Raw genomic sequence first — 25,097 nt, forward strand, 5'->3', positions numbered from 1 at the left:
GTTCTACTTGAAGTGGAAAATTATGCCAGGGACAAAGTCAACCCAAAGAAACGAACTACGAAAAAACGCAGGAAAGAGAAACAGTTCAGTGCAGCTCTGGTGAGTCCAACAGTTCTCTCTGTCGCAAACGGGAGGGGTCGGTCTGTCCTGTCTGTTGGGTCATCCTACACACTGAAATGGAGGTGCATTAAATGCATCAGGCACCCGCTCTAACAGGGAAAACTTGCTGGTGTCATCAGATACCTCCACCGTGACTTTCACTGGACAGACACAAGTAAATTATTCCATAGGCTGGAAACAAAACTGCGCGGTTTTTTCCCCCAAATGAAATCCACGCGAAAGGTCCTGCGTGATGTCTAGAGTAGAAATGGAGGGATCTGAAATGTGAAGACTCCCCTATTTTTAAAAGAAAAAAGTATACTTCAAAATATTCTAATTCCACATGTGAACAACAAAATACTGTTTTACACAGTGTCTGGCCCACGGGTCCCCTTGAAGGCGGTGGGGTGGCCTGGGCCAGGGTCCTGGCAGGTGGGCTCGCGCCAGGCGTCCGGCTCCCTCGGAAGGACCCGGAAGGACACACCTTTCCTCGGAGCCGAAAGCTGAGCGCGGGGTCGGGAGACACGCGTGCGTGGCTTTGCGCTGCTGTGACTTCTGTATTTAACTGAAGGCCACCTGCGTTTTGTGTCTCCAGCGCTGAGGTGAAGCTCAAACTCCTGGCCATCTACTGCCGGGAGAATGTGCTGGGAGCGTGGGTGAGAGGCCATGTCTCCTTCCGGCACCACAGAGTTGACCTTAAAGTAAGAAACGCTGTCGCAGGGGCGAGTTCTGGATGCCGAGCCTAGCTCATGGCCGCCGGCAGCGTTTCCGCGCGCAAGGCCGAGGCGTGGCTCTCGCCGCTCTCGCCGCCGCCGCCGGCGCCCTGGACCCGCTGCTGCTCAGGCCGCTCCAACTGGTCGCCGCTCCAGCACTTCGTGGGCTGGGACCCGACGCCCGCGCGTGTCGCCAGCCTGTACAGACCACTCGCCACTGCCTTGTTCACCTGGCCGTGGCCCGCGAGGCGGATTGGCACCACGTGAGTCCCGTTTTGCTCTGTGGTTTTTCTTGGTGGCTGGTGCTGACCTGGAGGCGCCTGGTGACTATCTGGACGGGGTGGTCTGTCACATCTGAATGACCCGGCTAGTGGCGCCTAGTGTGGCTCAGCTCATCGCAGGAATATTCTACTTTCACTTTTACTTTGTGATCCGCGCACAGATCTTGAGGCCCTGGCTCAGGAGGGGCCAGCATGGCCGCCTCAGTGGAGGCGACCTGCCCGGCGACAGTGTTCGCTGGGGCCAGGCCGGCCTCGGCTTTGGACGGGCATTGCAGGGAGCCGGCGGGCGGCGTGAACCATCTGCGTGACTGGCTGCTGGGGGGTCGAGGTGATCACAGGGGCGGCGAAGGTGTAGGTGATGGACTTGATTCTGGGCAGCAGCTGCCACTGCAGGGCCACTAGACGGGGGCGAGCCTGGTGCGCTCTGAGCAGCCCGGGGCCTCCTGGACCACGGCCGGTTGGCGCTGTGAGGACCGGGCTCTGGTTCCAGGGTCTGGTGAATCTTCCCTCCACCAGCTCTCGGAAGTCTGGGAGCCACTGGAGTGAGCAGAGGATCCAGAGGTGTTGGGAGAGGCTGGGGCACTTTTAGAGCAGAGGGGTCCTAGAGGGATTTCGAAGCAAGGCACACCCTCAGCTGTCCTTTCCTAAAAGCCCACTCTATTAATTTGCTTTCAGAGGTAAGAGCTATCCCCCAGAATGAGCCTTTGCCTGGTTCTTCCTGGGAACATGGTACTTTGATGCAAAAACAATTCCGAGAGACATTGTGGTCAGTTGAATTCGACCTGCCATTGTGGTATGGATAATTTTTAGTGATGTGCATGTAAATTCCATTTAGGGTGAGTGGTTTATCAGGCGACATCATAATTGCTTGTATGATTAATTGTGTGTAGGAATAAGGTGATTTTGCAGCATCCTTTAGGCTGTCTTTACCAGAAGTTTCTTTTTCATTTTCTGGCTGTGAGTTGTGGGTGATGAAATCGAAGTCAGATGGTATTACATGGCCCATTTTGTACCCCAAGACCCTGCTCCCCAAGGGCTGAATGGGCCAGTTTGCAGCACTCATGTTTCCCCCACCAGAGGGTGGATGAGGTGAACCACGTTGTCTGGAACATCCACGGTGGAGGATGAGATGTGGGCCTGCTTGGGCCTCACCGGGGTCTCGGGGACTCGGGCGCCTTCTCCCGCTCCCGGACAGGGCAGTGAATGCGATCTTGCTATTTGTGCTTGGCACCTGAGCATGCACATGTGTGGCAGCTGCAGTGGTGTCGTGCCACGCCTCTGGAACAACATGGTCCACCAACACCCGCTTCTTGTAGAGGCAGTGCAGGTAGAAGTCACTGCTGGTTTGGGGCCTGGGCTACAGGGATGGCTTTGTGGCAGCTCTGCCATGGCCACTGTTGCCTGGGGACACGAAGATCTCAAGGTGATGCTGCAGCATGACGTTTCAGTGGCCAATGCTCATGTTCTCTGAGTCCTGGGACGAGTTGGACAGGATGGTCACTGAGTGCATTAGGTACTCAAACTCAAGGCCTTAGATGGGCACTTTGGCCCAGTCTTGCCATGGAACTGAGGGCCACCCAAGGCTGCAGGTCCTGTCTTGGTTCTTTCAGTGTTCTATCCAATGCTTTATTGTTTGGTTCTATAAATGACCTCAGACCTTTGTAATAAATGATTTTTTTTTCTGTCCTTAAATTAAACGGAGTTGGTTTGCATACTAAAAGCCCGAATTGACAAAAGTAAATTCCTTGTTGCAATGCTCTTCCTGGCAACTGGGACCTGGTCTTGGGATCCCAATGGTAACTATGCTAAATCACCAACACCAACAACAATGCTATCTTTTACTGGGTTTTTAGTAATTCCCCAATCTTCCTGTGACTGGAAACTGATGTAACTAACGGATCCTATGATTTGCCCAGTGAACTGATTTTCTGTGTGGTCAGCCCTTGTCATGATGGCACCCTCTATGTTTACCTGTTTTTTGTTTGGGTTCAGTGTCAGTCCAAAGTTGTGTTACCTACTTCCATTATCTGACCAAACTTTTTCTTTCACACTTTACTGAAGTATAATTTACATATCATAAGATTCACCCATTCTCAGTGTACGGTTTAATGATTTTTAACAAATTTGTACATTGGGTAACCCTCATCACAATCCAGTTTTGAATGCGCAGTCTTAATGTGTATATTTTCCATGGCTCATTGATGGATCCTAATATCATGTATTGCACAAAGTATAGCAACACCAGACATTGGGCACATAGCAGTCAATCCTGGAGATCTGCTAGTGTCTTCAAAGTAGTAGATTCAGAAGCAATTACTGTGTTATTGAAGGAGCAATGCCAAGGGTCATATAGAAAAGACATGAGAAACCCCAAATTGGATCCAAATAATAGGAATCAGCAAGGTAGACAAGGCAATTGAAAGCAGGGCATGTGGAAGAAATGCTATAGGGTATCTGCTGCTGGGCAGATCTCACAGCTTTGAATGGTTGTGACACACTTCTGCTTGATAATGCCACCTAATGCCTGATACCCTGGATGTTTCAGCCTCACTTAATATACATTTTCAACAAATGGGAATGAAAATATTAACGTATGTAAAATAGCCTTGGGACTAGGATTGAAAAGTTTTTATGCTTCCTCCTTCCTCATACCTTTTTTGAAATTATTGCCTTCTTCTCCATCTCAAACTTATTGATGAAGGGCATTATGTAGGAGTATCAAAAATTAAGTTTGCAGATTCCTGAGACTAACTATAGAGGGCTGATCTTACTCATAAGAAGATCTAATATTGAAACCAGACAATGAGAGTGAACTTGAAAGGGAACAAAACTTTTACTTTTTTCCTCCCCCATTGTCTTACTATCTGTGATCATCTCTTCAAGGTGGCATAACATTGAGTGGCCAGCCTGGCCTTGTTGCTTTTGGAAATCCCAGCTTATCACTCTTGGGAACATTAAGGTCTATAAATATCTTAGTTTGGTTTTAGCTACAGCTTCCCTTGAAGAAGAATATAGATTAGGAAAGGTACAAAATATATCTTTCCCCCTTGGCAATATTTAGTTGACTTGTTATTTCTTCAGAATAATTAGAATTTGGTGCCAAGGACTACTTTTTTGAAGCACCAAAGAAAAACAGGAGCCCTAAAAAATATAGACACCAGGAATCTTTCTTTCTTTTACCTTTATTACATGAGTTACCATGGAAATGGAAGGAGTTAGAACAAGAAAACCAGAGAACATATGATACTATTGGGGATTATAATGACTTAGTGAAGATTTCTCTTTTAGAGACAGGATCAGTTAGGACAACTGACTAACTCACATTGTATGGTGGACACTAAATGGCCAGTAAAATTCTTAAGATTTTTCAAAGCAAATGTGTTTGTATCTCACCAAAGACCCACATTGAAAATGTTACCCAAGTCTTGTTCATAGTACTTTGAAAATTATCTCCATGATTCATTGAGTTGTATGATTTCTCTGTTTCTGTCACCTTTTCTCAAGCCCCTGCTACTTCTTGCCTGGATTCCTGTCTCTTTATCCACCTACCTCAGTTGTGCCTTTAAGTCTATCCTGTGCATGACTGTCAACAACTCTGCCCATGGCCACTGTCCTTGAATTTTTAAATTTTCTGTATCTTCCAGAATAAATGTTAAACCTTTAAGTTGACATATTAGGAAGACTCTTCATGATCTGATACCTATGTACCCTTCCAGCATCATTTCTTACCCCTTTCCTTCCTTATACTGGATGTGTCAACTGAGTGCAACTACTCCATTTATTCATTCATCTACTTAGCAAATATTGATTGAGGATTCAGCATTTGTCAGACACTGTTACTGGGTACTGGGAATATGGTAATAATACTTTCAGTTTTTAGAATAATTCCTGTTTGGTCTTAAATGTGGGCCTCTATGCATATGTTCCTCTCTTCCAGAAACTCCTTTCCTCCTTCCAAGTGTACCTTCTGCTAAGTGCACTTCTGACTTACTTCTGGTAAGCCTCTCCTATTCTGTAGGCTGAGTGAGGTCACATACCTGGTCATCTCATAATACCCTTACCCTTCATGCATTTTTCACACTACATTTTTCCACTTCTCTGTCTACTCCACTAAGGTATAAGCTCCTTAAGGCAATATATCTTGATCTTTTTTTGTATCTCCAAGACCGTGCCTTATACATCTTAGGTGTTATTTATGGGAGATTCTTTGAAAAATCTCCAAATGGTTTCTGAAATCCTAGGCACTGCCTAGTAATGATGTTTCCTTCTGATGGGGACAGATGAATCTAATATTTCAATCACTGTTTTTAAAGCAATTTATGCAAAGGTGGCTCTGCCTTTTTATGAAAGATATTAGCACAAAGGGAGAAAATAATAGCATTTGCAAATCCTTTGCTTAAAGCTTTTCTTTCGAAATCTACTTGTGTGCTTTTTTTTTAAAGACATTTATTTATTTATTTTTAAAAAGTATCTATCTCTACAGCTAGATTAGGAAAAAAATTGATCTTAAATCTGAACTTTTATATACCAGTTAAGACAAACAGAAGTTACAGACCGTTGCAATGTATTTCAGCACAGATAAAATTCCTGCTCTGGAGAAAATGTCAGAACATAGTCTCTACTAGTGGAGCATGCCTGAATACCCCATCAGCTGTGGCCCAGTCCCCTCTGTGGTCTGCTCCTGAGCAGGTTGGATTTTCCCTAAAACAGACTCTGAGATTTGTATATGGGAAGATTATTTGGGAGGGCTCTTGGCATCTATACTTGGGGGTGGGGTGAAAGGAGGTGAGTGAAGAAAGCAGGATTGGGTGAAAGGAGAGATTGAACTAGAATGCTGTCATAATAAAGACCTCAACCAATGCTACAGGGAAGTCTGAAGCTGGGATGACCTTAGCCCTGAGGCAAAAGGGGCTGTACCTTTCTTTCCCTGGATGGGCCAGTCTTCTATTCTACCCCACTGCAACCTGATGAATGAGGGTTCTTTCTTCAGCTAAAGTCAGCTCCCAAGGAGGAATCAGATAAAAGCGGAAGGTGCCAATAGTCCCAACAGCTGGTGGAGTGAGTGCTTCAATCTTGAAGGGGTGGATGGAGACTCTATACAACTGAGCTGTGGACTCTATACAGCTCTTAATCACTTAGTAGGAAAATCTGATTTTGAGGTTCAGAACCATTAGGAAATTTCAAACTTCCCATCTACATGGAAATGGAGGGCTATCCTATGGCAGGATACTTACAGCAAATCCTGGTGTTTGCTTTCAAGTTTATTTTCTCCTTCCTTCTTGCTGTTAAAACCTGTTCAGTTGTTCACCTGCTGTGTAGCCATTGGCCCAGGGAAAAATGACTCAGATCCCTTTTTGTAATCCCCCAGGATAAATCTGACTACTCTTAGCCAATCATCGTAATTTTATTCTGTTCTCCAGAGGCTGGATTAAGAAGAGGCATGTGATATTTCTGGCCAATTTTCATTTCATCTTTTGATGAGGAGAAATCTCCTGGGGTTATTTCTCCCAAAGGCTTGCGTTTAAAAGAAACATGTTAAAAAACAGTAACATTATTCCGACTCTTAATGTGGCTGGATGAAGAAGTGATGTCTGTAGCTGCTGCAGCCACTGGGGCCATGAGAGGAGCCAGCATAAGATGATAAGCAGGATGCCAAGATGGTAGAATGAGAAGGTGGTAAGAATCTGTGCTCTAATACTTCTGTGCTACTGAATTAATCAACCCTACAACTCCATGTATTAGGGTTCTACAAAGAAACAGAATCAATAGGATATATATATATACATATATATATATATGTATATATATATGTATACATATATATATATATGAGATTGTATAATATATACATATTCTGGTTTTGTTGTTGTTGTTTTTTTTTTTTTTTGTAAGGAATTGGTTTATGTGATTATGGAGGCTGACAAGTTCCAAAATCTACTGTCAGTAAGCTGGGGATCTAGAAGAGCTAATGGCATAGTCCCAGTTCCAGTTTGAGTCCAAAGGGCCAAGAATCAGGGGTAGTTTTAGCACAAAGGACAGCAAGCTGGAGACCCCAAAGAGCTGATGTTTGAATCTGAGTCTGATGGCAGATGGGCTGATGGGCCAGATCAATGGCAGTCAGGCAGGAGGAATTCCCTCTTCTTTACTTGACGGTCAGCCTTTCAGTCCTATTTAGGCCTTTGATTGATTGGATGAGGCCCACCCACATTAGAGAGGGCAATCTACTTCACTCAGTCTCTCGATTTAAGGGTTAAACGCATCCAAAAACACCTTCATAGAAACACCCAGAATAATGTTTTACCAAATATCAGGCCATCCCATGGCTTAGTCAAGTTGACACTTAAAATTAACCTTCACAAGTTTACCCCTTTTCAACTTGTCACCTATAAGCCTCTCTTTAAACCATACTTATTCTCCAAATGAAGACAATAACAAGCATAATTTCATTTAAGACAATGTAACTATCCTGCATATAACTGAAAATGCCCCCTTTTCTAGAAGAGGAGGTAAAGTCCTTGAGTGGTGTTTACTATTCTTCTTGATATCCTGTAACTTAAATAGTATAATGTAGAATGAACAATCCTTAAGTATTATGATATAAAGTCAGTGCATTTTCTGTTACATAATAGGGGAATAAGAGAGGGAATAAAATAGAGATACACATATACACACTAATACACATGCAGACATATTCTCCACAAAATAAGAAAAACTCGTGACAATTATAGTGTTTATTTCTGTAACTGGTCATATAGTTGTAGTTGGTGTTTATAACTACCTTCTTCTACTACCCATTCTGTATTCCCTTTGTCTTCATCAAGCACTTTAGCTAGTCGTAGTTGTTTACCTGATGAGATGACCAAAATCTTTGTTCTTGAAGGGTCTGGGCTATTAGTAGTTCTGCCTGGGTTGGGTTTTTGTAGTTTTTTCTTGAACTTAATCACAAATCATGGGAGTACTGAGGGATTTTCCTATTCCAGGCATACTCTTCCTACCCTCCATTGTGGAATAGCAGTCCGATATCCTATTAGCAGTCAGAATCATTCATCCAAAACAACACAATAACTCCCTTCTTTGCCTGTGATTCAGAGACACAAGGAGTCCAAAGTGGCCAGGTGGCAGTCTTAACTTCTAGTTCAATGGAATCATTGTTATGTCTCCTGGTGAAAGCATTCCTTCCTTTGGAACTAAGACCTCTAGGCAGCAGACATAAAGTTGCAAGAACAGGAAGCAAACATTTTGCTAGTGAGTCATTAAGAGTAATAGTGAATGCTGCTCCTCCCATTTCCATCCCTTGATTTCTGGACCCCTGAATTCTGGTTATGGAAGAAATAGCATCATATATTGAACACTGATTCAGAGCATACACGACCTTCTGGAAAACCTTGTTACAGCCCTGCAAGATATTGGCATCTAGCTGGTGCTATAACTAAGTCCTCAGAAGGCCATTCTACTGTTCCGTCAAGTCAGTTGCTTCAGGATTGTGGGGAACATAGTAAGACCAGGGAATTCTGTGAACCCAGGCCCGTGGCCACACCTCATTTACTGTGAAGTGAGTTCCTTAATCAGAAACAGTGTTGTGTGGGGGGCGCCTGGGTGGCACAGCGGTTAAGCGTCTGCCTTCGGCTCAGGGCGTGATCCCGGCGTTATGGGATCGAGCCCCACATCAGGCTCCTCCACTATGAGCCTGCTTCTTCCTCTCCCACTCCCCCTGCTTGTGTTCCCTCTCTCGCTGGCTGTCTCTATCTCTGTCAAATAAATAAATAAAATCTTTAAAAAAAAAAAAAAAGAAACAGTGTTGTGTGGAATAAGTGACAGTGCATAAAACATTCTGTAAGTTCACAGATGGTAGTTTTGGCAGAAGCATTGCATTAAAGGAAGGCAAATCAATATCCAGAGTAAGTGTCTATTCCAGTAAAAACAAAACTCTGCCCCTTCTATAATGGAAGGGATTCCATGCAGTCAACCTGCTACCAGATAGCTGGATGTTTACTCCAGGGAATGATGTGATATCAGGGACTCAGTGTTGGTTTCTGCTGCTGGCAGGTTGGGCACTCAGTTGTGGCCATAGGCAGGTCAGCCTTGGTGAATGGAAGTCCATGTTGCTGAGCCCATGCATAACCTCCATCCATGCCAGTTATAGCCATTTTGTTCATGAGCCCATTGGGTGAGGACAGGAGTTGGTCGGGGAAAGAGGCTGACAGGCTCTAAAGAACATGTATCTACTTTATTATTAAAATCTTCTTCTGCTGAGGTCACTCTTGGGTGAGCATCACATGGAGCAGTCACAAATAGCTTCATGTTTTTTGCCCATACACAGAGATCTAGTCATCTATTTCTTCCCCAAATTTCTTTGTCAGCAATTTTCCAATCATGTTTTCATGTCCCTTTCATGTCGCTGACCATCTAGTCAAACCACCGGTGACCGCCCATGAATCAATATATAATTGCATAATTGACTATTTCTTTTTCCAAGCAAAGTGAACAAATAGGTACACTGCCTAAAGTTTTGTTCACTAGGAGGATTTCCTTTACCACTGTCCCTCAAGGATGTCCTAGAAAGGGGCTGTAGTGTTGCTCCTCCCCACTTTTGGGTGGTACCTGCGTATTGTGCAGAATCATCTGTAAATGAGACCTGAATCTTCTCTTTCTCTGTCAGTCCTTGTGAGGCCATAGGTGCAACCTGGGAGGGAAAAGGCTGTGTAGCAGCAGTAAGGACCATGACATGTGAGCCACTTCTTCATATAACTTATTTATGCCACAGGTCATGTATATGCCTCAGTCATGTATATACTAGTTCCATTTGATGATGGAGTCCTGCTGTGTATACCCAACCCTATGGCTGGATGGGTAAGAGATCACCCAGCTGATGAGGGGCAGTGGGGTTGCTTGGTAACTTGGCTTATGATTAAGCCTTCAGTCTCTAATATGTCCCAGTGTAAGTCCAAGAGTGTTTCTTAAAAGAGAGTAGTTATCTGTGGAAGATGGCAGGGCTTCTTCCCAAAACCCTAGAGTCTGCACTGTGATTTACCTATTGGGGTCTGCCAAAGGCTTCACACAAGATCTCTGTCTGCCAGATCATATGGCCCAAGTAGCAGAGCAGCTTGCATGGCAGCCTGGACATGTTGCAGAGCCTTCTTTTATTCTGGACCCCACTCAAAACTAGCAACTCTTCAGGTTACTTGGTAAATGGGCAGGAGTAGCACACCCAAATGAGGAATATGTTGCCTCCAACTCTGAAGAGGCCCTTTAAGTGTCATACCTCTTTTTCTGATTGTAAGAAGGGCTAGATGCAGCAACTTGTTCTTCATGTTGTAAGGGATATCTTGACATGCCCCACACTACTGAACCCCTCAATTTTTGTCAGATTTATTTCTCACCTACTGATACACCAATGTCTTCCCAATCAGTTTAGAGTACAGCTTGCTAGATATAATCAGTCTAATATCATCAGTGTAATAGGCCAGTGTGATATCTTGTGGAGGGAAAGGTGATCAAGATCTCTATGAACTAAATTATGACATAGGGCTGGGGAGTTGATATACTCCTGAGGTAGAATACTGAAGGTCTCTTGCTGGCTTTGCCAGCTGAAAGCAAACTGCTTCTGGTGGGCTTAAGTGATGGGGATGGAGAAAAAAGGCTTTTGCCAGATCAATAGCCACATATCAGGTACCAGGGGATGTGTTAATTTGCCCAAGCAGTGAAACCACATCTGGTATAGCGGCTGCAATTGAAGTCACCACATCCTTAAACTTAAAGTAGTCCACTGTTATTCTCCAAGATCCATCTGTCTTTTGTACAAGTCAAATAGACTTGTTGAAATGGATATAATAGGACTCACCATCTCTGCATTTTTTAAATCCTTTATGGTAGCACTGATCTCTGCAATCCCTCTAGAATGTGTTGTTGTTGGTTTACTACTTTCTTAGGTAAAGGCAGTTTCAGTGGCTTCCACTTGGCCTTTCCCACCACAACAATCTGAACCCTACAAGTCAGAAAATTAATGTGGGAATTCTGCCAGCTGTTGAGTATGTCTATTCTAATTATGAGTTCCAAAACTGGGTTATTTTGGTTGGCCCACTGGGTTTGGTTGACCCACTAGGCCTACTGTGAGGCGGACCTGGGCTGAAATTCCATTGACCACCTGACTTTTATAAGCCTTTACTCTGGCTGGTGACCACAGTGATATTTTGGGCCTCCTGAAATTAGTGTCAGTTCAGAGCCAGTGTCCAGTAATCCCTGACAGATCTGATTATTTCCTTTTCCCCAGTGCACAGGTCCTCTGGTAAAGAGTCATAGATCCCTACAGGAAAGACTGGGGGAAAGATTAATAGTATACATTTTTGGCATTATGGTGGAGTCCTTCCTCAAGGAGATTTGGCCTCTCTTTCATTCAAGGGGTTCTGGGTCAGTAAACTGGCTCAAGTCTGGGAAATGATTGAGAGACCGTGGCTCTCTGTTTTTATGATTCTACTAAGACTTTTATTCACACCAAGATCAGCTAGCCAGTGATATAGGTCTGTGTGAGTTGGAATATTCTGACTATTGCTTTGACTCTACTATTATAATAACCATGCCCACATTGCCTTTGATAGTTGAGTGTGCTCATTTCACCCCTGCCACACCAGGATCCACTTACACTCAGTACATTAAGGTTTTCCAATTCAATGACTGCCATCCCCACTGTAAGGTCTGGTCTCCAGAGAAGAGTGATCACAACTCTTCAAGGATGCTGGGGCTTCCCTCACAAATTTTTTTCTCACAGTCTTGATGAAAAGTATGTATTCTGGAGTGAGTGAGTGAGTAGATCTTAAAAGACAAGTCCGCTCTAATATTCCCATCTTCCTAAGTCCTTGACACCCTTCTTCTGTATTAAACTAAGGCATGTCCAGCATTTCCACCTTGCTCACCGTGGGCCACCGTTTGGTCCATGTTTCAGCCAACCAACTAAAGAAACTGTTAGAGCCCTTTCTAATTCCCCAAGCTGCAACATTCAATACAGAATTTTTCCTTAGTGAGCCCATATTAATAAATTCAGCCTGATCCAGTTTTATGTTCCTTCCACTAATATCCCACACCCTCAATATCCATTTCCATACATGTTCTCCAGATTTCTCTTCATATAAATTAGAATATTTAAATATTTGGGGGGAGTGTATCACACCTCTTATGGGTCACACTTTGTACCTCAATTTTAGGGACCTTTTGAGGTTTGAGTCACATTTTAGGTCTAGAAGCAAAGAGGGGTGGTCCTGAGGAGACTAAGCATTGTCTTGCATGGCAAGTGCCTCAGGAGAGGCCATTACAGTTTTCTCACTCAGGATTAATCCCCTCAGACAGGGGTGGAGAGTTCTCTTCTATTGGGAATGGAGAGGTCTCATTCCTTTTGAGTGCAGGGTCTGCTTCCACTGGCAAAGAAGATTCATCAGAATTTAGGGGCTCAGCGGCCCCAGCATCATTAGAGTCTTCCCACATTACAACTTTCGGGATCCCATCCCTTCCCAGTCAATGCCGTCACTTTAACAGTAGACACCCCATGAAGCTGGGAATTCAACTTGCATTGCAATTCAGTCAGTTGCAGTATAAAGTTCTGTGCTTGATTTTCAGCAATTTCAGCCCTGCTGCTACAGGAGGTAAGGGTCTCCATCAGGGCATACACTGAAGCTTTCAGATCATTTGTGCGGCACTTAATATTTAGCTAAATCAGTCTTTTACTTGACAAATACCTATTGAATGTTAACTGTGTGCCGGTTAGGCATATGGCAGACTTCAGTGAATGAAGAGACAAAAATGCTTTTTGTGGAGCTCACATTCTAGTATATAAGTGAATGGTCAATTTTAATATAGGTTTGGGTTTATTCAAGTTTATTCCAAAATACAAATCGAATACTTCAAACTGACATTTCTTGCACAGCCATGCCCAAGAAGCAGATATGACTTTAACATCAACTTACAGACACAACATCATCAAATTGTTACTCAAATGAGACTTAAGCATGACAGTTTGTCAGGAGTTTCATTCCTATCAATAAACAGTGTCTAGAACTTATCTATTGCCCTAAGCTTGCTGTTGAGTGAGCCTGTATAAATGACAACGTGGCCACCAATATTAAGCTCCTTGGTCTCAATTCCAACCCTACTGTATGCCTAGATTCTTGCCTCTGTTCTGTGTTTGGACTTCATTCTCTGCTGGTAATGGATTCCAGCCCTAAGCCCTGGCCAAATTGTCTGGGCTTGGAAAGCTGACTAGTCTTGCCAACCCCTTCTCTCTGGGGGATCTGGATCCTATCCCAATGTTCTCCTGTCTGCAGTCCACTGGCTAAGTCCCTCTTATAACCCAGACAACCACTCCCTCTCCAAACATAAAACTGTCATCGATCGGATAATAGCATTTCCCATTTAACCAATTTCTGGTGACATGCTCTCACCTGGCGTATTTAAGATGATGGCTATTAACATTAAGCTGGCCTGGACTCATGTTTCATATGTCCCCTTAAAAGCTGAAATTGGGGGGAATTTTAGAGTCATATCCATCAGACTGGCCCTATACCCACTTGGTTTACCTCCCTCTCTCCTGCAGATCTACAGCTGAGGTTCTCTTCTGAATCTGCTGCCAAGGCCAATCAGATCACGATACAAAGAGTAAGACTTTTCAGCATTCTGTAGAGTCTGCTTTTCTAAGCAGTTCTTTAGACTTTAATGGCTCTTAATCATATTTATAGGTAACATTTTATCCTTTCTGTAGTAGATCAGACCACCTGCAAAATAATCGTTTTCAAAAATTGTCTAAGATTCACATGCTTCACCAAATGTTTATGCTTTTTGCAAGCAATATGGTTCTTTCCAACATATCATGCAGAGTGCAGATCAGTGTTTCTTTTAACTTCAACAGTGATAAATATTTATTAAACCTCCGCTATGTTCATGGCACTGTACCAGGTGCTGCTATAACTATTTTTCCTTTCCAGGAAAAATAAATTCAAATATGGAATAAAAAGCCCAAACTCATGAAACTGGACTGACTTTGTTTCTTAAAAATTCAACATGCTACAGCTGTGTGCTTAAACCTGATTTAAACAGGATGAAGAAAGAAACGTAATTATTGTTGGGAATATAATACTGTCTGAATAAATAGGCTCAAGTGAAAACCGTCTCTAAAAACTACAGCATATGTATGTGAAGATGGTAGTTAAGTTACACATTCCTCTGCTATTCTGTGACATGGCCAATTCAGACTATCTTGGCATTAATCTTGAAGACATTTAAAGATGCTCTCTTTCCCCACTCTTTTTCTTTGAAAGTATATGTGAACCTTGTTTGCAATAAAAATCTCATAGTACTTTATTTACTTCTTTTTGATGTACCATTTCTGTCAAATGATGTCTGGAATAAATCAGCACTGACTTTTCAGATTACAATATTGTCTCAGAGTTCTAGCAGTTGTAACACATATTTACATATTCTAATACCCTTGCCGTAAAGGAGATAAATGCAGAGACAGAATTTGTGTGTGTATACATAAAAACTTGGCCAAATGTGTCACTATTGAACTTCTTTCAGAAGGCTTCTCATTTTGAATTTTAATTACATGCTTGAACAATAAGGATTTGGGGGCTTTTGTTTTTCAAATAGTTCTTAGTGGAAAACAGATCGAAATGTTGGATGTAAGTCTCTTTAATGATTTTACATGTCTGTGTGATGTTTGAATTAGAAATATCAGTCTTTGACTTTATACATTAAAATGTTTCATCTCTGAACCTAAAAACCTGCATGATTAACTGTCCAGGAGATAATCTTGCTCAAGTACTAATGATCCAAGATTTAGATAATTCTATTTCAACATATTTTTTATGGTATTTTGCTCTATAAGACTTTCTGACCCAGGCATTTGTGGTTAAAGATAACATTTTACAGATGAAAGCATAGGTACTTTGTGGAGGAGGGCATATAGTCTTGAATAATGCCAGAAGCAAGTAAGTGGTAAATAGTATTACACAAACAACATTTCTACAGATGAGTGAGCTAAACTCTCATGGTTTAAGATAACTTCCACAGATTAGCAGAGGTTCCTAGTTCCATTAACAATTCTCCATTTGTAATAGAAGCCCTGTTTCCCCATAATTAAGGTGATTAGAAGTTGGTTAAAAAGTTGCTCATTCCTATATAATCACTTTTATCCAATAATGTTAATTCATGAATAATAATTTTCTTGTTTGTTGAGGCATATGCTATGAAGTTCACATGCAGGTTACTCTTTGTCCAATAAAACTAATTAGCTAAATATGTAAAACACACTTTATAGCAGTTAATTAAATCATAGCTTAGTAGGAACTCTAAGCACTAACAGTTGGCATTTAGTGAGTTCTTGCTATCTGTTGATATTTTGCTAAGCTCATTATATACTTTATTTCATTTAATTCTCCCAAGAGCCCTATGAAGTGTGTGTCATTATGACTTTATTTTAATGTCAATGAAGCTGATACTGCAAGGAAAAGTTTGTGCCTAAGGACAAATAGCTACCAGGGGTGTTGGGGATCCGGACATGAGTAATCTGACTCAACTTCCTCTGCTCCAATAAGATTTTGCTTGTGACATCTCTCACACAAGGATGTCTTATCTTCCTCGTAAGCTCATTTAAGGGAAAGACCATTTGTTGCTGTTCTTATATAAACAGCCTATAAATTCTTTGCTATAGCTTTGCTGCTGAGGAGTGCAAACATTCGTTCAAAAAAAATTTATTGACCATCTATTCTGTGCCAAGTTCTAGTGCAATAGCTGGAAATACAGTGGTGAACAAGAAAAACAAGGTCTTTATTCTTATGGAACTTAAATTCTAGTGTCTGGGGTTGGGGGTGTGTGTAGGGGGTAAAGAGGGAAACACGTCAGTTAATGTCAGTCTGCCATAAATTATGTATGTGATCCTTCTACAGTGATTATCACATAGTGGGGTCTGAATATGCATTACACATCTGCTTCATGCTGGGACCATTAGTCTCTCAAAGCTTTAACCTTAATGAAGAATATGAGTAAACAGCAGCTTTAAGTTTACACAGAAAAGCAACAGCATTAAAAATGTTGTTCAGTGTCCTGATTTTGAATTCAGAGATATCCCATTCTAAAGGACGATTAACTTGCATAAAGCATTTATTTATTTTACCATTATGTCTTTTTGGCATTAGATTATATTAATGCTATTAGTTTTAAATAAGAAAGCACTATATTCATTTTACTAATGCATATTAGTAAATGTGCATCATTAGACATTTTTATATGCTATATTAAATTTGAGTTCCTTTGTTTTATTTATTGTAAATATTATGGAATATTTGAAAATCATTTTAAGCATACGTTCTTTGCTTTGAAAAACCACATTACATTAAACATTCAGAGTAAATCTCTTATATCTTCAGATATTTATATTTTTAAAGAGTCCTGTATAAAGATTTCTTTTCTGGTTTGCTAGGTACCCTTAATGTACTCATTCATTCAACAAATATATAATGACATCACAACAGTGGAGAAAACCGGCAAAATTACTGCCTTCAAGGAGCTTGCTTTCTTGTGAGAGAGATAGAAAATAAATAAAATAAAGTATTACATTATAAAATATGTTAAAGGATAATAAGTCCTATGGAGTAAAATAAAACGGGAAAGGGGGCAGAGAGTGCTAAGAAAAAATTGAAATTTTAAATATTTGAATATTGTGCTTCTTTAACTTTTAAATTAGTAAAATATGAGCCTTCTGTACTAGTTATTTTCTGTCTACCATCTCACCTCCCCATATATATAGATACATTCTGTGTACCCATGAGGCTGACCTCTATACCACCAGATACCTTCCTTATCCCCACATCCCCTCCCTAGCCTCCAGCTGGACTCAGCCAATCGGCCACATGGCAGGAGATGAGAAGGCAGGAAGAGAGAAATTTAGGAGTATTTACCCCACCCTTCCCAACTTGATCATAGTTCTAGCTGTGGCTAGTTTCTTCCAACACCACAGCTCATCACTGGGCAACCCGTGTCCACTGTTCCACCCCTTACCAGGCTGCCTGTCTTTGCTCTTCAGGTTTAATGGCTTGGTGGTGGTGTCTTACTTTTGCTAGCCTCTGTGTACTTACCCTTGTTGGTACATTTAATCCTACCCACGCATTGGTAAACAGCCCTTTCATTAAACTCTCTTCAGTAAAATCCTTTGGAATGTGCCATCTTCTTTTTTTTCTGGGACTCTGAGGGCTCCTAAACTATTTTTAAAGAGACATGGCACAAACCGTTGGTAATAATAAAGTCTTCCAAAAACTTTTATATTACAACATCATAGCATTACATTTGATAGCAAATAAATTGCAAACGTCTCATACGACCATAAAACAGATGATTAATAAATGGTGTTACATCAACATAATAAAATATTATTCATCTCTACAATGAGACTTATGAAGAAAACATGGGAATAGAAATAAAGTGTTTGAGGTGGGATGCAAAGACCCATGTCAAGGAGCTTTGTTCCTATATTTTCTTCTAGGAGTTTCATGGTTTCAGGTCTTATATATGTATTTAATCCATTTTGAATTAATTTTTGTGAGATGTAAGATATGGGTCTAGTTTCATTCTTTTACATGTGAATATCCAATTATCCCAACTCCAGTTATTGAAAAGACGGTCTTTTTTCCATTGAGCATTCTTGGCTCCCTTCTCAAATATTCGTTGACAATATATGCTTGGATTTATTTCTGTGTCCTTAGTGCTAGTTTATTGGTCTGTTTGTTTTTTTGCCAGTACCATACTGTTTTGATGGCTGTAGCTTTATGAAAGTATAGCTTGAAATTAGGAAGTGTCTCACCTCCTGTGTTGTTCTTTTTAAGGATTTCTTTGGCTATTTGGGGGTCTGTTGGGGTTCCATGTAAATTTTAGGAGTGTGTTTTTCTACTTCTGTAAAAAATTCCATTGGAATATTCATAAGGATTGCACTGAATTTATAGATGGCTTTCAGTAGTATTGACATTTTAACTATATAATTCTTCCAATCCGTGGATACAAAATACCTTTCCCTTGTTTGTGTCTTCCTCAATTTCTTTCACCAGTGTCTTTTACTTTGCAGTGTACAGATCTTCCACCTCCTTAGTTAAATTTATTCCCCCCAATTTTATTATTTTTGATGTTATTAAGAATGGAATCAGTTTCTTTATTTCTCTTTCAAAATTTTTTGTTTTTAGTGTATAGAAATACTACTGATTTTTGTATATTAATTATGTACCCTACAACTTTACTAAATTCATTGATTAGATCTAATAGTTTTTTGGTTGAGTCTTTAGGATTTTCTCTGTATAAAATCATATCATCTGCAAATAAAAACAATTTTACTTCTTCCTATCCAATTCTAATACCTTTTATTTCTTTTGCTGGACTACTGCTCAGCTAAGACTTCCAGAGCTGTTTTGAATAGGAGTGATCATAGTGGGCACCCTTAGCTTGTTCCTGACTTAGAGGAAAAACTTTCATCTTTCACCATCGAGTATGATGTTAGCTGTGGGCTTGTCATATATGGTCTTTATTAAGTTGAGATATGTCCCTTCTATGCCTAATTTGTTAAGAGTTTTTATAGTGAGCAGATTTTGAATTTAACACATACATAATTTATCATGTAAGTGATGAAGAGTAGCAAAAGGACCAAAAGGCACTAAAGGGGATGTAATATGCATGTTTTATTTGAATGCTACAGGACCAATCAGGGAGCTGTTTCTCCTATTCATTATTTTCCGATGTTTTTAGCAAGCTTACTTATTCTCCTGTTCTCTCTTTATGTTGGTACAAATTCCCAAACGATCAAGATGCATTTTTTTTCTTCTGAATGAATATTTCCCCCCAATTTAGACACATTTCTTTTAATGCAAATCCGGTTAAATTTTTTTCTGTAAAATCATTCATTCATACCAGTTAATATATGTCACGTATTTCTGTGTATGTTTTACAAGGCACCAAATTGCAACACACACAGCCACACAAATGTTGCAGGGTAGAGCTATGAAATAACAATGCTTCCTTGCCAGCTATGCAGCCTCATTAAAGGCCTCATGATATTAATGTTAACTATTAAGTATAAAGATGATCATTTAATTTATTTTTTCCTTTAATTCATTTATTGAGCACTTATACTATGCCTTTGATTATCCATAATCTCTTCCCAAACTCCCTTGTGATTGCATCCCTTGCAGAAGGCTATCAAATATTGAGTAGGTTGTTGGAAGGTTCCTTCCTACCCAATGGATAGAAGATTCTAGAGGGTCTTAATATATTTAATACTTTATTTAAATCACTCCTGATGTGTGTTTATATTTAGATAAGCTCTCTTGAATATATAACCAAATGCAGTTATTAGCACGGCATTGATAACTTTATGAATGTATAGGCATTTCTAGGTTATAACAGGCCCATTGGGTCTCAGCAGGCCTGTCAGTGTAATGGACTTACAAAGAAAACTTGTCTCAGATTCCATTCTGAGACTACTTTATTATGAACTACTAATAAATTACCCCACAAGAGGTCACCAAAGCTCCAGTATTTATGGAGTATGAGTTTATGACTTTTTGTCCTTCCTGCAAATGAATTGACAAAGATTTTCCTGGTTTTCTGCCTATTCAGTAGGTAGATGTGCTAGTTTGCTCCAGCTAGACATGAAAGTAAGTACCAGAATCAGGGCTTTGTTAGGGCCAAAGTAGCCGTTTGTTGTATAGGCCAACTATTGTAAAGGTATCTATTGTATGGACTTCAGAAAAATGGTTCCTTAACGTAATTTATATGTGAATGGAAAGGAAAAGACAACACAGGCACTTTCCAACCTCAATAACTAAGCTCCTTTATCCATAAATTAGACCTTTTTAAAGGCACATTAGCACTTTTTAGGCCTTGGGTTGATATTCCACATTCTTGCACATACCAGAATAATACAAGAGAAATATAAAAGAGGTTTGCATGCAATAAATATCGGCTTGGGGAATATTGAATGAAGAAATACTAGAAGTACTCTCAGTGATGGAAATTGCTGGTGGATCTAACTACTTTTGGGGAAGATTTTTTGATGTAAGTTGTCAGATTCCTGTAAAGAATTCTTTTTTTTTTTTTTAATTTTTTTAAAATTTATTTATTCGACAGAGATAGAGACAACCAGCGAGAGAGGGAACGCAAGCAGGGGGAGTGGGAGAGGAAGAAGCAGGCGCATAGCGGAAGAGCCTGATGTGGGGCTCGATCCCACAACGCCAGAATCACGCCCTGAGCCGAAGGCAGACGCTTAACCGCTGTGCCACCCAGGCGCCCCTCCTGTAAAGAATTCTTAAGAACAACTTCAATTTTCTTTATAGCAAATATGAATATTAAAAGAAAGAAATTTGAAATTATGGGTTAGAAAAAAGTTAGCTTAAAATTTGAGGATATTTTCCCCCACTTACAGAAACATTTCTCCCAACCCTTATAAACATAGTACCTTAACGTAAAAATAGTATCGTTCTTTGATTTCTCCATTCCCCAGGTCTTAACAGAAATAATGTTACTTTCAGTATCCTTGAGTAGTAAGATTATTGGCTGTATATCTGCCTAGTTAGGGTTACTAGTTGCATTTTCTAATGAGTTCTATTATATAGGGGCGGAGGATACAGATAGAACCTTCTCTTATCTTTTCATTTTCTTTTTCGAAATGAGGAATATTTAACTTAAAATACTGTGGTTGAAACATATACAAAAGGAAATTTTATTGCTGTGAATCAAGTGTTGAACACTTTCATATGAAAAAACAATGTTAAAATTATAAAGAATATTAGAATCATAAGGATAGGAAGGCCTATAAAGATCCCAATCTTATGAACATAAAGAGGTTTAGACAAGATGATTTCTAAGGTCTTTCAAGCCTGAAAATGTAATGACTTTATTTGAATTCTTATGTTTTGGACAGTAAAATGTCCATTTCTATTCCAATGAGATTGCTGTAGGTAGAGGGCTTTTCTTATTTGAATAGCTGTCTTATGCACCATGGTTTGGAAGCTAAAAAATCAGATCATGAAAATCTAATTTTCTACAGTTAGTGAGACTTTGCATGATTTCCTCAGCAATATTTAATTAATATATGTTTTCAACTTCCGTGTTAATGAACATGCTGTTTCATGAAATGCTTTTGTAACATGTTAAACATAATTCTTCCCTCATTTTCTTTTGGAGGTGGGAGACTCACTTATCTCAGAGATGCTCATAAACTAAAAGGTCTAAGTGAACCCATACTATGGGGACACATTTGATTTGAACTATCACCCAGAAAAAAAGGAGAAATGAAATGCAGGCCAGCCAGGAAAGTGGGAGTGAAGGAGTAACCAGTCATAATGTATGAAAAGGCTAATTATAGTTACCAGAATCTCAAAGAATCACACAGTAAGCCTTTTTGGTACCACTACTATCTACTCCACCATCCTGGCCTAGGCTTAGCTGACAAGCATTTGGTTGTCCCCAGTTTACTCACAGTAAGCCCTGGGTAGGCATGACCAGAGAACTTTTCAAATATGCATGTTACAAATACGTGTGTCACCGACTCCTAGCCCAGACGAAATGACATTGGCGAAATGACATACTTTAATACAGTATTAAGGTTGCTTCTGCACCACACACACTTACCTCATGCCTGACACTGAATTCTGTGCTTAGGACAAAGGCTTTCCTAGTTCTTGCACTCAAGTAACACTACATTTGGGGAAAAGAGACAAGAACATAGACCACTATGCTATTGCATCCATGCTAAGGCATGCATTGTTTTTCCGCCACTGTACGTCTTTGAAATCAAGTTGCACATTTCAGTCGATGGCATGTCACAAATGCTGTTGGCAAGGCACTAGTTATAAGTAGTCTTGGTTTGTGTGGGTAAAAACTGGATCACAGGTGTTCTTACTGTCTTCTCTTCACCAATATAGAGATTGCTGATACTCCATGCATTGAGCTAATTGCCATTTATAATGCTTTTAAAGATGATACTTTAATACAGCATTAGATTGAAAAGTTATTGCATTTGCAGAAAGGCTAGAAATACTGCAGTGGGGTGTCTCTTTGGTATTAGTGAAATAAAATATTTATCATTGGAAGGATGACTCCCTTTCTTATTTTCTTGCAAATTAATAAGATGTTTGATGGATCCTAAGGAAGGAAAATACAAGCTGAGTAAGTTGTATAAGGTGTTGTGACTGAGATACATGCAAAGGATTGCCTGTCATTTTGCCATACCAGATGTGGTCTCCAGACTAAGACCATCAGCATCACCTGGGAACTTGTGTTGAGAAATGCAGCATCTCGGGACCCATCCAGACTTACAGAGTCAGAATCTGCATTTTAAGATCATCAGGTGGTTCATATGAACATTAAATCTGAGAAATACCAGTATCACATGCCAAGCAATTCAATTGAAGGCAGGAGAAATTGCCAAATCCCTTTGAAAAGAGGAAAGAAATTTCAAAACAACAAGGAGTTGATGTGACCAATCCATTCATCATGCAGGGCTGTCATTCAGGTGTCAAACATGAATATCAGAAACTTCTGGAAAAAAAAAAGAAAAAAAGGAAGCAACTTTTGCTGAGTTTGAACAGCAACTGCTTAACTTTCTATGCCATGTCAATGGAGGAAAAATTGAGACTATTAGTTGGTTAAATAAGAAATGCTAACAAAACCCTGGGCTCTTTCATAGAACTCAAAATTACACCAAAAGAATTCTTTCAATAGGTATGAAATGAAAATTCTAAGTTACAAGAAAGCACTGTTACAATTTTATTGACAGCTTTTTTTTCCCTTAGTGTTCCGTGAAATAATGTATCTCCTAATTGATGGTGTCTTAGACTTGATGAAAAGCAGTATAACGCAGTGTGCAAAGTGCTATATTATCAAGGAGCGGAGAATGCTGTGGAGCAAACAGGAGATCATCTCTCCGAAGCAGGGAAGGTTTATTGCCTTGAGCAAAAGTTAGTTGAGTGAAGAAGAGAATGGAGTGAAGTGTACTGTGAGAGGGGAGTGTTCCAAGAAGAGGGAATTATAAGCTCACTGATGACAAGGCAGCTTGTCAAGAAGCAGAGAAACAGAATCAGTTTTTTTGTCAGCTTGTCAAGAAGCAGATAGAGAAACAGAATCAGTTTTTTTTTTTTGTCTTTGTCTTTGTTTTTTGTTTTTGTTTTTGTTTTCCTGGAGCAGGGAAGCATAGAGGGGATGCTGGATTTGTCGCTTTGTTTTGGGTGCAGTGTTACAGAGCAAAGGCAAAGGCTAGTACCTTTGAACCTGCAAGGGGAGTTTCGGTAGCTTCCAACTCCCATTCCTACAGGGAGAACAGACCTTGCCTGGGGCCGCTTTTCTGTTGAATTAGGTTCAGGGACACGTTGCTTTGTCTTTGAATTTTCCTGAATGACTTTGGCCCCAACTTAAGGAATGGGAATATGAGTTTTGATAGCTCAGGACGAGGTTCTTGACCCTGTCTGCACATTTTAATCACTCCAGTGTGCCTGGACCTCACTCACAGGCTTTCTGAGTCAACTGCCTGGGGACGAGCGTAGGCACTGGCATTTTTTACCCTCTCCCCCCATGATACTATTATGTAGCTTACCTTAAAAACATGGGCGTAGGGTCAGGGTGAGTTAGGGCAGATGAGCAGCTGGTCGGCAGTAAACATGAACTTCAGGGCCCATAAATTTCTCAGAGGAAGTAAAGCATCATTCAAACCTTTGCCCTTTTGGGGAAATTGAGGCTGACTTTCTGCCATTATCTTGTGAGCCTCAGGATTCATCAAACATCTTTGACCATCGTGGAATCCTCTTATGCTAGGATAACAGATCTGTTTTCTGGCATTATGTGGGTGTTTGGGAAACTCTCCCTTTCAGGCTCTCAGATATGCACTTCTCAGGACAGTCCTGAAGGTGGTGCTGCTGAACCAGTGGTCATGTTTTGTTTTGGACTTACTGGTGGAGGCGGTGGTGCTGTCTTTTCCCTTCTTTCCACAAATTGAGTAAGGCTCTTGCAAGGTCGAAGAAAATAGCTTGAAGCTAATGTCCGTGTATTTGTTCAGAGTATGTAGCTCAAAGAAGGTGTATGCATGCTGGATAAGGAAGTGGACACTCCTCCATGATGAAAATATCCTGGTGGCATCTCTGCTACCTCTTAACACAAATACAATTCATGGTGATTAACCTTGCTCAGTCCCAGCATTGAGAAAGGCAGCTGAGTGGAGAGCTTAAGTGAATGCTGGCAGTAGACCTTTGAACCAAAGTGTAGGATGAACATATTCTAGAATGAATAGAGTAGTGGATTTGCAGAGGTTGAGTGTAATATTAGGCAATAGGTCACGGATGGCACTGTTCTCTCAATTCCTTGCGTGCAGTGCTGGGGGATGTCAGCTGGGGGGATAATGTCTGATAATGTCTGCTCATGCGGGAGCCAGCTTGGGGCAGTGAACATCTGAGCTAACTATACTGGCATTTGTTCTGCAAAGCTGTGTGATGGTTTGGTTTCTTGTAAGCTGCTCTTGAAGGCTTGACAAAGTCGTAGTTGGACCAGTGAAATGTTCTTGGCTTGAGAGTGGGGGCTGAGGCACCTCTATGATTACAGCACAGGAGTAACTGGTCTCCCTGTCTCCTGCCCTTGCCCCTCAACAGTCTACCTTCGATACAGCAGTCCAAATGATCACTTAAGAGAGTGAGTCAAATCATGTTTTGTCTACTCAAAACCCTTCCATGGCACCCTCAGAGTAAAAAATCAGAATACCTTGGCCTCTAAGGTCCTTTGTAATTTGTGCTTCCTCTCCTACTATTTTTCTGACTTTGTCTTCTTTTACTTGCCTCCTCATTCACATGGCTCCAGCCAACCTAACCAACTTAAATGGTAGTCACACTCCTGCCCCTGGACCTTTGCACTTACCAGTCTCTTTGCTTAAAATGCTCTTTCCCTGGAGTTTTGGAGAGCTCACTCCTTCTTCTCTTTCAAATCTTTGCCTGAATGTCAT

The 25,097-nt window shown here is 40.7% G+C and overlaps 1 pseudogene; it reads right to left on the reverse strand.

Annotated features, from left to right (window-relative positions):
- Positions 1-841: 841 nt before the first annotated feature.
- LOC123803365 (forkhead box protein K2 pseudogene) lies at positions 842-25,097 on the reverse strand (annotated as a pseudogene).

The sequence above is a fragment of the Ursus americanus genome, chromosome 11 (assembly GCF_024610735.1).
Source record: "Ursus americanus isolate L20-20 chromosome 11, mUrsAme1.1.p, whole genome shotgun sequence".
In the NCBI taxonomy this organism is placed as follows: Eukaryota; Metazoa; Chordata; class Mammalia; order Carnivora; family Ursidae; genus Ursus; species Ursus americanus.